We start from the raw sequence: 13,489 nt of genomic DNA, 5'->3' as shown, positions 1-13,489 counted from the left end.
AGAATTCTATAATTAAAGAAACTACCCCTCAAATAATAAAGGCAATTTCAAATAGAATTGAACCATAAGAAGCATTACATGAAGTTGTTCAGGCTGAAAGCAAGTGATACCAGAAGATAAGCTGGATTTACAGGAAGGTATGTCTTTAAAACACATATACCCACTTAAAGGAAAAATTATAAACTGCATTTTTGGTTTATTATGTATATTAATATGAATACATAACAAAATAGCAAACAGCTGAGGAATTATACTGTGACAAAGTTTCTGTGTTTTACTCAACGTAATTCAGTATTAGTTATATGCATATTGCGATACATTTAGAAAGCATAACTTGATCCTTTGGAGCAACTACTAAAAAATAATACAAAGAACAAAAGCTAAATATCCAGTAAAAGGTGAAAGTGAAATACCAAAACATAACTGATTAACACAAGATAAGTCAGGAATGGAGGAAAGAGTAGCAAAACAGTAAGAACACAAATGAGATAAAAAAAAAAAAAATTAAAATAGACATGCCCAAGTACAATCATAACTTTATCATATGTAAATGGACTAAACATTCCTTTAAAAGACATAGACTGGATTAGCAGACTGTATAAAAAGCAAAATCTACCTATCTTCTCTGTACAAGAGATAGGCTACAACTATAAAGACACAAACAGGCTCAAAGTAAAAGGATTGAAAAAATATATACCAACCAAATGAAGAATACAAAAAAGGTGAGATAGCTGTACTAATAACAAATAAAACAAATATTAAAATGAGTACTACTAGGAACAAAGATGACATTTTATAATGATAATAGAATGAATGTATCAAGAAGACAGACTTATCACAAATGTATGTGAACCTAAAATAGTGCTTCCAAATACAAAAGGTAAAATTTGAGAAAAAGAGAGAAAAATAAAGAAATTCACAATCATAAAGCTTCTCTTTCAGTAATTCACAAAAGCACTAGGTACAAAAATCAGTAAATGTATAAAAGATCTAAATGATAATTTACAATAACCTAACTGACCATTTATAGAATATCACACCAAACAACTGCAGCATTCTTTTCAATTGCACACAAAATATTTTCTTTGGAAGACTATAAAATAAGTTCTCCTGATTTCAAAGATTAAAATCTGGAGGCATGTATTCTCTGATGACAAACAAATTAAGTTGTAAATCAATAAAAATGAGAGAAGGAAAATGGCACCTAAGAGACAATGTGGAAAACAGGAGAAAATACCTGCAAACTTCATCTAACAAGGGACTAATATCGAGAATATATAAGGAACTGAAAATAGCAAAGAATAATAATCTGATTTTAAAGTTGGCTGATGATCTGTATGGAAATTCTTAAAAGAGGACACACAAATGAGCAACAAGTATATAAATCCTAAACATCAGTAATCACCAGGGAAATGCAAAGCATTTTACCCAGGTTGGAATGACTATCACCAACAAGGTTAAAAAAAAAAAAAAATACTGTAATCCCAAAATTCTGGGAGGCTGAGGCAGGAGAACTGCAAGTTCAAGCCTAGCCTGAGCAACTTAGCTAGACCCTATCTCACAATAAAAGAAATAAAAGAAGACTAGAAGTGTAGCTCCATGTGAAAGCCCTGAGTTCAACCCAGTACCTCCTCCCCCAAAAATGGTAAAAAACATATATATAATAAACCCCAGTGAGGATGTCGAGAAAGAAGGATTCATACGTTATTGATGGAAAGTTTAATTAGTGAGATCATTATGGAAAACAGTATAGAGGTTCCTCAAAAATCTAAAAATAGAATTACCATACAATACAGCAATTCTACTGCAATGGCCAAGCAGAAACACTGAAATGACACCCAGGATTTGGAGGCAGATTTAGTTACCCAGATGGGCACTGATCAGTATCATTCCCAAAATATCATGCCCTGATCTCTGGTGGTCAAGGGCTTATATGGGATAAACAAGCAGAAAGTGCAGAGGCAAAATGGCTTGTCCACTGGGGATTGGTTTATACAATGTGCACTATAGTGACCAACTATGCATCACAGTGACCAGCCATTCTAAGAGACAGGAACAACTGAAACTCAAACAGGAACTATGACCTGGGCAACTAAGAAACTGAAGTATCTGGCGGGGTGGGGGAGCACTTTCTGTTACACTACTTTTGGGTATATATTCAAAGACAATAAAATCATTACTCAAAAAGCTACTTGTGTTCCCCTGCTTATTGCAGCAATATTCCTGTAGCTAAAACATAAAATCAACCTAGATGCTCATCAGTGGGTGAACTGATATAGAAAATATGGTATAAATACAAAATAGAATATTATTTAACCATGAAAGGAATGAAATCCTGTCATTTTTCAGCAATGTGTATAGAACTGGAAGATGTTACGTCAAGCAGAATAAGAGACATGGTAATACAAATACCACATATTCTTACTCATTTGTGGAAGCCAAATAATTGATCTCCTAGAGTGGAGTGGGATAGTGGTTACTAGAGACTGGACAGAGAAGATGGGAAGAAAGACAGAAAAAATTAAATAAAGGGCACCAAAATGCAATCAGAGAGGAAGATTTAGTTCTGCTTTTCTATAGCACAATAAGGTAACTATCAGTTAAAACGATCTGTCATATACTTCAAAATAAGTACAAGAGCACAAAATTCACAACACATAAAAATAGTTAACATTTGAAGAGATGGAAATGCTTGCTGCCATAATTTTAAAACAACGTTGAGATACCATCTCACTCCAGAAAGAATGTCTATCTATATTCAACAAATCAACCAATAACAAATGCTGACAGGGCTGTAGGGAGAAAGCAACTCTTCTGCACTGCTGGTAGGAGTTTAGATTGGTGCAACCACTGTGGAAATTAGTATGGAGGTTCCTCAAAAAACTAGGACTAGAGGTCTCATTTGATCTAGCTATTCTCTCTTGGTATCTTCCTGAAAGACTTAGAAGCATCATACCACAGCAATATATCCACACCCATGTTTATAGCAGCACAGTTTGTAATAGTTAAATTTTGGAAACAGTCCAAATGCCCATCAACTAGTGAATGGATAAAGAAATGGGTTTGGGGTTTTTTTATACAATGGAATACTTCTCCACCATAAAGAAGGATAAACTTGAGACATGTCTAGCTAAATGGATGCATCTTGAGATCATACTGTAATGTAAATATTGCATTGACTCTCTGGTGTGAGAAACCAAAAGTATAAATAAGGACCAAAATGTACAATAGATATTGTAAAATAGGAAGAAAATGTTTAAATGGAAAGGGGAACTAGGGAAGGAGGAGGGGAAAAAGAAGAAAGAGAAAAGAAAAAATGAGAAAGGAAGGATAAAATGGGAAACAAAGCTTTTGTAAATAAGGAGGGAAAGAAGAGTTGAGGCAGGGCAGAGGAGAATGAGAAAAAAGAAAAATCAAGATGTATCATTCCCTATGATAAATGTGGTCATTATGTCTAAATTGTACCAATAAATTTAATTAATTAAAAAAATGAAATCTTTGGAAATTTAAAAAACACTTCTGTTTTTTAAATGTGAGACAAAAAAGAAATCAGAAGGAAAAGCCAGGAATATTTTTAACTGAAAAGTAATAAAAACACAACATACTGAAATCTGCAGGATGTAGCTAAAGTAGTTCTGCGACAGAAATGTATGGCTTTATACAATTATATAAGAAAAGAAAAATGACCTAAAACTAACTACTTAAGCTTGTACCTCAAGAAGCTAGAGATAACTGGATCCACTGGTACATGCTATAATCCCAGGCACTGGGGATGCTGAGACAGGAGGATCACAAGTTCAAGGCCAAACTGGACAATTTAACAGAATCTTGTCTCAATCAAATTAAAATAAGAAGACAAGAAGATTACAAGTTCAAGTTTGGGCAACAGCAAATCTCTGTCTTAACAGGTTTTTTTCTTTTAAAAAAAGCTTTTTCTAAAGGCTGAAGATACAGTTCAGTGCAAAGGCCCTGGGTTCAACCCCCAGTACTATAATTAATTAATTAACTAATTAATTAAAATACATAGGAATGTAGCTCAATGGTTGATGGGTAGCATGTATAAAATCTGGGCTTAATCCCGAGGACTAGGTGGGGACCTAAAAACAGTAGAAACAGTAGAGAAAGTCAAAATAAAAATAAATTGACAAAAAGACTTTAAAAGACATTGGAATTTTCATATATTTCTGATAGGAGTGTACAATGCAGTCACTTTGGCAAAGTTGGCAGTTTCTTACAAATTTATACATATACTTATCACAGGATGCAACAATTCCTATCTAGTTATTTATACAAGAGAAATGCAAACATATCTCAACAAAATGATTTTTATGTAGAAATGTTCAAAGCAACTTTACTATTAACCCCAAACTGCAACACAAATTCCCATCAGTAGATAAAAGGGGAAATAAGTTGTGGTATATCCATACAGTGGAATACAACTAAGCAACAAAAGGATTAAGAAGAAGACTGATATACACACTAACACAGATGCATCCAAAGAGACCATGCCAAGTGAAACAGCCAGACAAAAAAGTCTGGGATCATAAGTACCATGTGATTCTGTGTGTCTGAAATTCTAGAAGAGGTGAAACTAATCTAAAGTAGCAGAAAGCAGGTCAGTCTTTGCTTGATGCTGGGAGTAGGAAGCAGGTGACTGACTGAAGCACATGAAGAGATTCACTGAGATGACCGAACGGTTCTCAGTATTGACTGCAGTGGTTTCTAGCATGCAGTTAAATGTGTGACAGAAGTAAGTGGTCTCTTATTTATTCAATGTTTTATTCAATACACCCCTGAAGGATTAAAGCAGTAAATATGTTAAACTGGAAGAATTAGTACAAAATATAAAAAACACGAGAAAACAGAAGTTTCTAACTTAAAAAATTAGTTTGTGTGCCTAAAAGGCCAATGAAAATGACAAATAGTTATTTTTTTGTTAAAAAAATTCACTCAAGCTAAAGGAGAAAGAAATAAAAATGATACACAGCAAAAATAAAAAACACACAATTCACAACCCAAAACATCAAAAAAGTCTTACTCATTTGGAAACTAAAGAAATATAAGGGCTGGGGATTTAGCTCAGCGGCACAGCACCTGCCTGGCAAGCTCAAGATCATGAGTTTGATTCCCGGTACTGGAAAAAAAAAAACAAAAAGAAAGAAATATAAATATTTTAACTATATAAATTGGAGAAGAAAAATTGAATGCTAGTAAGAATATATGATTTACTACCAGTAATATCGATGATAGCAGAATAAATTGATACAGGCTTTTTGAAAAATATATTATCTATGTATTTTGAAGCATTAAAATGTACTTTTGATTAGGAAACTCTAAGATTCTATCCTACAAAAAAATGATAACTTTAAAATAGCTTTATGCACAAAGATGCTTATGATAATGGTACTATTAAAATACTAAAGGTGTAAGTAAATTAGTTTATTACCTGATAAAAATACACAACAAAATTGATTCCTATAAAACTTATGTATGCACAAAGAAAACCACTTAAAATCAAGATACAAAATTGTATGTGTGCTGCTTATTACAAATGTAACTTTAAAAGTGCTTTGAAGACAGTTGTAAAAAGTATACGAGAAGTCAAGATACAGGAAACAGTTTATACTTCCAGCACCAAGACGGGTGGAAAATAGCCACTCAGCAATGAGAAAACTACTGTTTGAAGCTGAGCCACTCCAAGGTTCAAAGTCACATTACAACCATACTCAGGGTTGCTAGGGGCAACCTGCCAATGACTGGGTGGGAGGCAGCCACAAGAGACAGTGGCAGAGACAGGGAAAGCTATCAGATTTCCCCAGAGCAGTTTGAGTAGCAGGGAGCTCAGGCTCTGGAAGGCAGGTGGTCAGCAGCACTGCCATATGTGTGAGGAGCCAGGCCCTTTACATGTAGTCTTCTCAGGGAGCTGGGTCTGAAAGCACCAGGATCTAGCACCACAAGTTGCTTGGTTCCCCTTGCTGCCCTCACCCAGCACAATGCTCAGTGGTTGGTTTGCTTTCCTACCCACCAGGCATACACCTCTGCTGGGATATTTGCCAGTGTCTGGAGTGTATGGTTGGAAGCTGGGGATCTAGAGCAAGTGGGAGCACTACACTACAGCTCTAATTGGACAAAGCAGTGGCTTGGGGTATACAGAAGGATCCAAACAAATGCTAGAAGCTTCTGCAGTAAATACACCCTCAGGCAGACAACATAGCATTAACTGACTCCACTAAGCAGGGAAAGGGAACAAGGACTCAGCATTCACACGACAGCCTATTAAGTGGGTGCTGAAACACTACAGAACCCCATTACAACTTCCTATTGCTCCACCTACCTGGTGGGTTCCAGTGCTTACAGGTCCTAGAAATAAACTTCACCCATATAAACATTTTGACATGGAGGAATTTTTTGGGACTTATTTTTCTTTCTTCATTGTTTCTTTTTGTTAATTTCTTTTTTCTCCTTTTTACATTTTCCTTCTTCTCCTTTTCATGTTAATTGGTTTTTCTTATTACTTTTACCTAATTTATTTACTTTTTTATTCTTTGACCAGGGTGTGTGTGTGTGTGTGCGTCTGTGTGTGTGTACTACTGAAGACAGAACAAGAGCTTTTACACTGAGCTACATCTCCAGACCATTTTTAATTTTTACTTTGAGACAGAGTCTCACTACTTTGCTATGTTTCCCAGGCTGGGTTTAAACTTGCAATCCTCCTGCCTCAGTTTCCCATAGCACATACCACAATGACCAGCCTAATCCAATTTTTAATATCACATTTTTCCTACTGCTTGTCATCTTACTCTTTTTTTTTCTTTTTTAAATTTTACCTTTTTCTTTCATCTTCTCTCTATTCCCTCATTTTTATTATTAATTTATTACTATTATCTTTAATTTTTATTAATTTTCTAGTTTGGGTTTATTTTTTTTCAATTACCAATTTAGAGGTTTTCTTTTTATTTAAGTAAATACTTAACATTTCATGCTTGCCTGTAATGCATTACCAGGAGCAAGACAAGGAAGTTCTACTGTAAACAGTACAAATAGTAGCAGCAAGTGTATACACTGAGGTGTAGTATACAGACCCTGCAGTTAGTAAGGGAGGCCCTTACTTTTGCACTCTAGAAGAAGCAAGTGGTCCCACAAGAACAGCTGGCTTTGAGAAGCTGGAAAACAGGTGTGGGAAATGGAAAGCATACTGGAATAATGCTATGTAATTAGTGTAAAAAGAAAAACTGTGAACAACCCTTGCCAACAATGCAGGCAGAGGTGGCCAATTTCCTCCAAGATGGCTGTCTTGGGACAAGAGGTCAAACTTCATGACAGTGTAAGTGGGAGTCTGCAAAGTTGGAACTGGATTTGGATAGGATGATTCCAGGTTTCCAGTTGTTCTACCTGCCAGAATCCAAAACTACAGCTATGGGCAGCACAGGGAAGCTTCACACTTTCCCGCTGCACATCTTTCTGTGCTTTCTTATGCCTTCATGCCAGTTGACTGGGATCTGGGAGTGAAAGGAAGGGAGTCTCAAAATCAAGGCCAAGAATGTACTTTCTGTGACACTGACAGCCTCGGAGGGGTTGACTGAGCCCTGCGCATGACTGAGGACTGAGGGCTAGCTGTGAGGAGTTGCTAGCCCAGGGCGCTGTCAGTGCCCATCATTAATCTTTACAAAGTATTGGTGGCCAAGGTCATGAAAATCACCTTAAGATTTTGGCAGGAAGGGGAACCAGAACAACAAAAAGCTATGTACTTACTGTACAGTGCCACACTGGTGTATATTATTATTGCTTCTTTCTTTTCTATTATTAGTACTGGTTACTTTTAATTGCTTTTAATGGTATATTAACATCTGGTTTGTTTTTGTGTTGTTTCCATTGCTACAATTTGTCTTCTCCTTGAATGGTACTGGGGACCAAGCCCTCAAAACTAAGATAGACACTGAGAAGAACCTCACATAAAAACAGGAAAGATGTCTACCCCAACAGATACTCAAATCTCAATAGAGGAACACAAGAAGTATGAAAAAAAACAAGGTAATATGACTCCTCTAAAACTCCAACACTCATAAGTAACTAAGTTGACAGAGCATCTAAGTATATAAAGTGCTGGACAAGGAATTTGAAAGGCTGAATTATAAAGTGATTAATGACCTAAGAGGAGACAGATGAGTAAATTAAGGAAACAATACAGAATATGAAGAAATAATTCAACATAAGGATAGAAATTCTAAGGAAGAACCAAACAGAAATCTTGGAAATGAAAAGTGCAGTAAGTCAAATATAAAACTCAGTGCCAAAAGACTCAATAAAACACAAGACAGCATACAGAACATGAAGATAAGGTTGATGATTGTCACTCAAACACTAATAAAGAAAAATTATGAAAGTATGAACAAAATATCCAACAATTCTAGGACATTGTTAAAAGATCAAACTTATGAGTATCAGGTTTATAAGAAGATACAGAAGTTCAGACTAATGACACAGGAAATCTAGTCAATGAAATAACAAGTGAAAACTCCTCAAATATTAGAAAAGTTATGGACATCCAGGTACAGAAGATATTTGAAACCCTAAGACTCTTGACCAGAAAAACAACCTTCTCATATCACAGTATAGTAAAATGTCAGGAATTCAGAACAAGGAAAGAATATTGAAAACAGCAAGAGAGAAATACCAAAGTGAAAAACAATAAGCAAACCTATCAGAATAACTAAAGACTTCTCTGCAGAAACCCTAAAGGCATTTGGCATGATAAACGAAAATCACTACCAATACAGATTACCATACTGAGTAAAACTATTCTTCACAATTAAAAGACAAATAAAGAAATTTCACGATAAGCATAAACTAAAGGAACTTATGGCCACTGAGGCAGCATTGCTAAATATACTTAAAGGAATCCTAAATCAGAAAAAGAGTACACAAGCTATTGTAGTAAGAATCAAACGTCAGAAAACAAAATGACGGCAATTGGTACATACTTTTCTATAATAACTCATTTGAATATAAGTGGTCTTAATCCACTTAAAAGACATAGACTGGCATTGTAGAGTTTTTTTTTTTAAAGAATCCTCTTGCTATCTGCAAGAAACACACCTCACCTGCAAAAACATACACAGAATAAAAAGATAGAAAACAACATATCATACAAACAGAATCTGAAAGCAAGCAGAAGTAGCTAGACTTATATCTGACAAAGCAGACTTCAACCAAAATTAATCAAAACAGACAAAGATGGCCCTCACATACTAGTAAAGGGAACAATCAGCCAAGAGGACATAACAATTATAAATATATAGGCACCTAATATCAGTGTGGCCAATTACATAAAACTAACACTACTCCACATAAGGAATAGATAGGCCGCAACGTATAATAGCGGGTTCACAACTCACTCCACATTTATAGATCCTGCATCCTGGCCACAGCCACGGCAAACTCTGAACCAGGTCTGTGTTTTGTTTCCCCTCTGCATAAGGCTGCAAAGGTGCCAACCAACTGACTGACCAATCACAGAAAAGGCCAAAGCCTGGGATAGAAGATCTTAGTTGGATTCTGCTTAACTTCCCTGGGGACTTCAGAGATGGTTCAACGTTGCAAATAGTTTTAAAAAGCGCAGAGTTGCACAGGTGACCACCAAACAATCGATCTGGTTAAGGAAGAAGCCAACACCCTAGAGAAGATGTAAGTCCTAAAGAATCAGCTGCTTCACAGAGAAATAACGATGGGCCAACTGTACTAGCTGACCAAAAAGCCCACAGATGACATAAGCTAAATTTAAAAAACAAAACAAAACAAAAAAAAAAACAGCATGGGATTTTGCGAGTGACTTCTTCATGGAGGGATAAAATTGGAGAATAAATCAGTACAGTGCCCACCATGTTACCAAAGAGAATTTAATCAGGCACCATTTTGGAAAGGGACTGATCATGTGGGACTTACCCACAGAACACCAATACTACACCTTCACAACAGGCCTGAAGTGTTACCTTATTACAATGATTGGATGAGAGCCAGCCATAGGAGACAGACAGGGAGAGGGTAAGGACTAAACATAGGTCCTGAGATCCCCTGAAGAGTTCAGGCTCAGGCCAGGAATGATAAAGAATTTGCAGTCTGGGCTGGGACAGGTTTGGTGGACCTAGCTTTTAGAGGTGATTGGATCTGAAAGTGATGGCATTGAGTTCAATGGTTTGCTTGAGTCCCCACCCTGCTGCCCATATCCAGAGGTGGTCAGTGGTCTGATTATTTCTCTGTGTACCAATGTGAGGAAGAACATATTGGACAGTTGCCACAGACTAAAGTTTTATAGAAGGAGGAGAAACGTCTCAAGCAGAGAGCTGACCAAACAAACCCAAAAGCTATAAAGAGGGACAGATAGGACTGTGACTTGCTGGATTCCAAAGCTTCAGGTCTAGAAAGAAGACCACTCATTTGGAAATATTCTTTCTCACCTTTTACAATTATTATCTTGATTACTTGTTTGATTAGGTCCTTTTTTTCCTCTCTCTTTTCTCACCTCTGTCTTTTTTTCCTTTTTTTTCTTTTTTTCTCATTTACCTTTTACTTTTTTATTTTAAAAATTTAAAAAACTAACAAAACAACAATGAAGACAAAATCAAAACAACACAAGACCCACAAAAATGATATATGACCTCAAAACAAAATGAGAAGAATTAACAATTGTTGCTACATTACATACTGTTATCTTCAATGAAGTTGCTCAGTCCACCAGACATAAGACTGTAAGACTGATCAAACAATCAAAGACAGTAACAAGTAATAAAAAAAAATTGGAAATGATGCAGAGTCTCACCATACAAGATGGTAGGAGTTCAACAATGATTCTTCTACTGCATATTGTTGTTTTCAGACCAGTCATTCTGATTACCAAATTCAAGCATGCAAAATTGATCAACAAAAAAGAAAATTTTAAGCATTGACTGTTCCTTTCAATAAATCACAGACATCAGCAATACACCTATTCCAGTTATCCTTATATATATATAAAAATTTTGTTTTTCATTTTAAAAAACCAAAATAATGAAAACAAAGACAAAAACAAAACAGCATAGAAAACAACAAAAATGATACAGAATTGTTAATACCCTATCACCTTTTACTCTTTTATTTCACTTTTATCACCTTCTTACCATCTTCCATGCTGAATTTTTAAAATTCTACTTTTTGCATGCTCCCATTCCCTGCAAACTCTATCCTGGTAGACTGAACCCTTCAGAGAAGAGCCTCTCTTGAGTTCTTTGCAAGAAGGTAGAAAAAAGGACACTTCTCTAAAATGGCAATGGTATCAGAATTCCTCAAGTAGCTCTACTTTATTGACAATCAAAAACAAGACTATGTTCAAACTGTGAAATCATCCAAAGGTGGTCCTGGATCAGCTGTGAGCCCCTACCCCAGCTTTAACCCCTCCTCTGATGTTGCTGCTTTGCACAAAGCCATAACAGTGAAAGGTGTGGATGAAGCAACCATCACTGACATTCTGACGACAAGAAACAGTGCTCAGGGTCAACAGATCAAAGCAGCCCACCTTCAGGAAAAAGGGAAGCCACTGGTTGAAGCTCTGAAGAAAGCCCTCACAGGTCATTTAGAAGAAGTGGTTTTAGCTATGCTGAAAACTCCAGCCCAGTTTGATGCAGAAGAGCTCCGCGCTGCCATGAAGGGACTTGGAACTGATGAAGACACCCTTATTGAAATTTTGGTGTCAAGAAAGAACAGAGAAATCAGAGAAATTAATAGAGTCTACAGAGACGAACTGAAAAGAGATTTGGCCAAAGACATCACCTCAGACACTTCTGGAGATTTCCAGAAGGCTCTGCCTTCTCTTGCTAAGGGTGACTGATGTGAGGATCTTGGTGTGAATGAAGACTTGGCTGACACAGATGCCAGGGCCTTACATGAAGCAGGAGAAAGGTGAAAGGGAACAGATGTGAATGTGTTCAGCACCACTCTGACCACCCACAGCTACCCCCATCTTCGCAGAGTGTTTCAGAAATACACCAAGTACAGTGAGCACGACATGAACAAAGCTCTAGACCTGGAGCTGAAAGGTGACACTGAGAAGTGCCTCACAGCCATCGTGAAATGTACCACAAGCAAATTGGCTTTCTTCGCTGAGAAGCTTCATCAGACATGAAGGGTGGAACTTGTTATAAGGCATTGATCAGGATTATAGTCTCTCACTCTGAAATCGACATGAATGATATCAAAGTATACTATCAGAAGATGTATGGGGTCTCTCTTTGCCACGCCATTCTGGATGAAACCAAGAGAGATTATGAAAAAATTCTGGTGGCTCTTTGTGGAGGAAACTAAACATTCCTTTGAAGCTCTCAAGTATGCTTAACAGATAACTTCTTAATCACAGTTTTTCATTCTGCAACCCTTTACTTAACTAAGAAGTTCACTGAACAGGATTGCAATGTGGTACCTGCTTTCTCAAAACAATATAGCCTATAAGTCTTTTTTGTATCACAATTCTGTATAATGGAGATAAGTTTGTTTTAAAAATACAATTTTTCTAGAAATCATAAGACCCCATACACAAGTTGTTTTATTGCCTGAGAAAGATGTTTATGTAGCTGAAAATAAAATGAAGTGAAAAAAACTCTATCCTTACTAGTATAACCATTAAGCTTTATTAATCTCTAAATAGATAAATTATATTTTGCTAGAGTTGAACACTGTTCTATTATTAAAGGAAGTAAAGTTCCATTCAGTAGATATTTACTATGATTCAATATCCGGTTTTTCTTAGTGTTAACAAAGTTCTCTATAACATAACTCTAGATAACTTTTTAGTTCTGTATAACTTTTCTAAGTTAAAAGGAAGTACATTATTGTTTCTTAGAGTCTGTCAATATCCCATCTGTATTTATGCTATTGTTGTTGCTGATTTTACTACTATGGACAAGGTGACACAGTTGTTGTCCACTGGTTTTCTCTGTATGCCAGTATCTGGATTGCATGGGGATCATAAACAATACTGTGGTCCTTTCCCAAAGAATTGAGGACTGGGTAAAATAAGCTGCAATGTCCCCTCTTAGATAAATGGAGGTGGTTGGATTCTGGAACAGAGGCAAAGGCCAATAGATAGCTATGCCCACAGAACATCTCTGAAAACTCGGCATTAACTAAAAAGGTCTCTGTACTAGCAAAGCTACTCACTATAATCAAACCTCAGCACAGAAAACAGACCGAAAAATAGAAACATGAGAAAACAAGGTAGTAAAATGCTTCCAAAATCTTCTAATTCTCCCAAAGCTGGGCTGGGGGAATGGCAGGAGCAAAAGCAACATAGCCAAATCTGAAAGGATAACAGTGAAGGTAACAAAACAGATGAATAAAGTGCTTAGGGAACTCAAAGAAAACATAACTGAAGAGATAATGAACTATTTAAGCAAATGGTCAGTGAGTCTAGGGAAGACACTAAAAAAAAAACTAAAGAATCTAGAGAAAGAGGTGCAAACCA

General features: G+C 36.3%; 1 protein-coding gene and 1 pseudogene across 2 annotated transcripts in view; one reads left to right on the top strand and one right to left on the bottom strand.

Annotated features, from left to right (window-relative positions):
• The window catches only part of Scn11a (sodium channel, voltage gated, type XI alpha subunit), a 191,791-nt gene that overhangs the window by 88,735 nt on the left and 89,567 nt on the right, over positions 1–13,489 (bottom strand). The gene's annotated exons all lie outside the window — the stretch shown is intronic.
• LOC106148707 lies at positions 11,233–12,366 on the top strand (annotated as a pseudogene).

This window comes from Chinchilla lanigera, unplaced genomic scaffold (genome assembly GCF_000276665.1).
Source record: "Chinchilla lanigera isolate Chin_1 unplaced genomic scaffold, ChiLan1.0 scaffold00026, whole genome shotgun sequence".
Lineage (NCBI taxonomy): Eukaryota > Metazoa > Chordata > Mammalia > Rodentia > Chinchillidae > Chinchilla > Chinchilla lanigera.
Note: the sequence above shows the minus strand (reverse complement) of the source record. Positions and strands in the feature narration are given on the sequence as shown.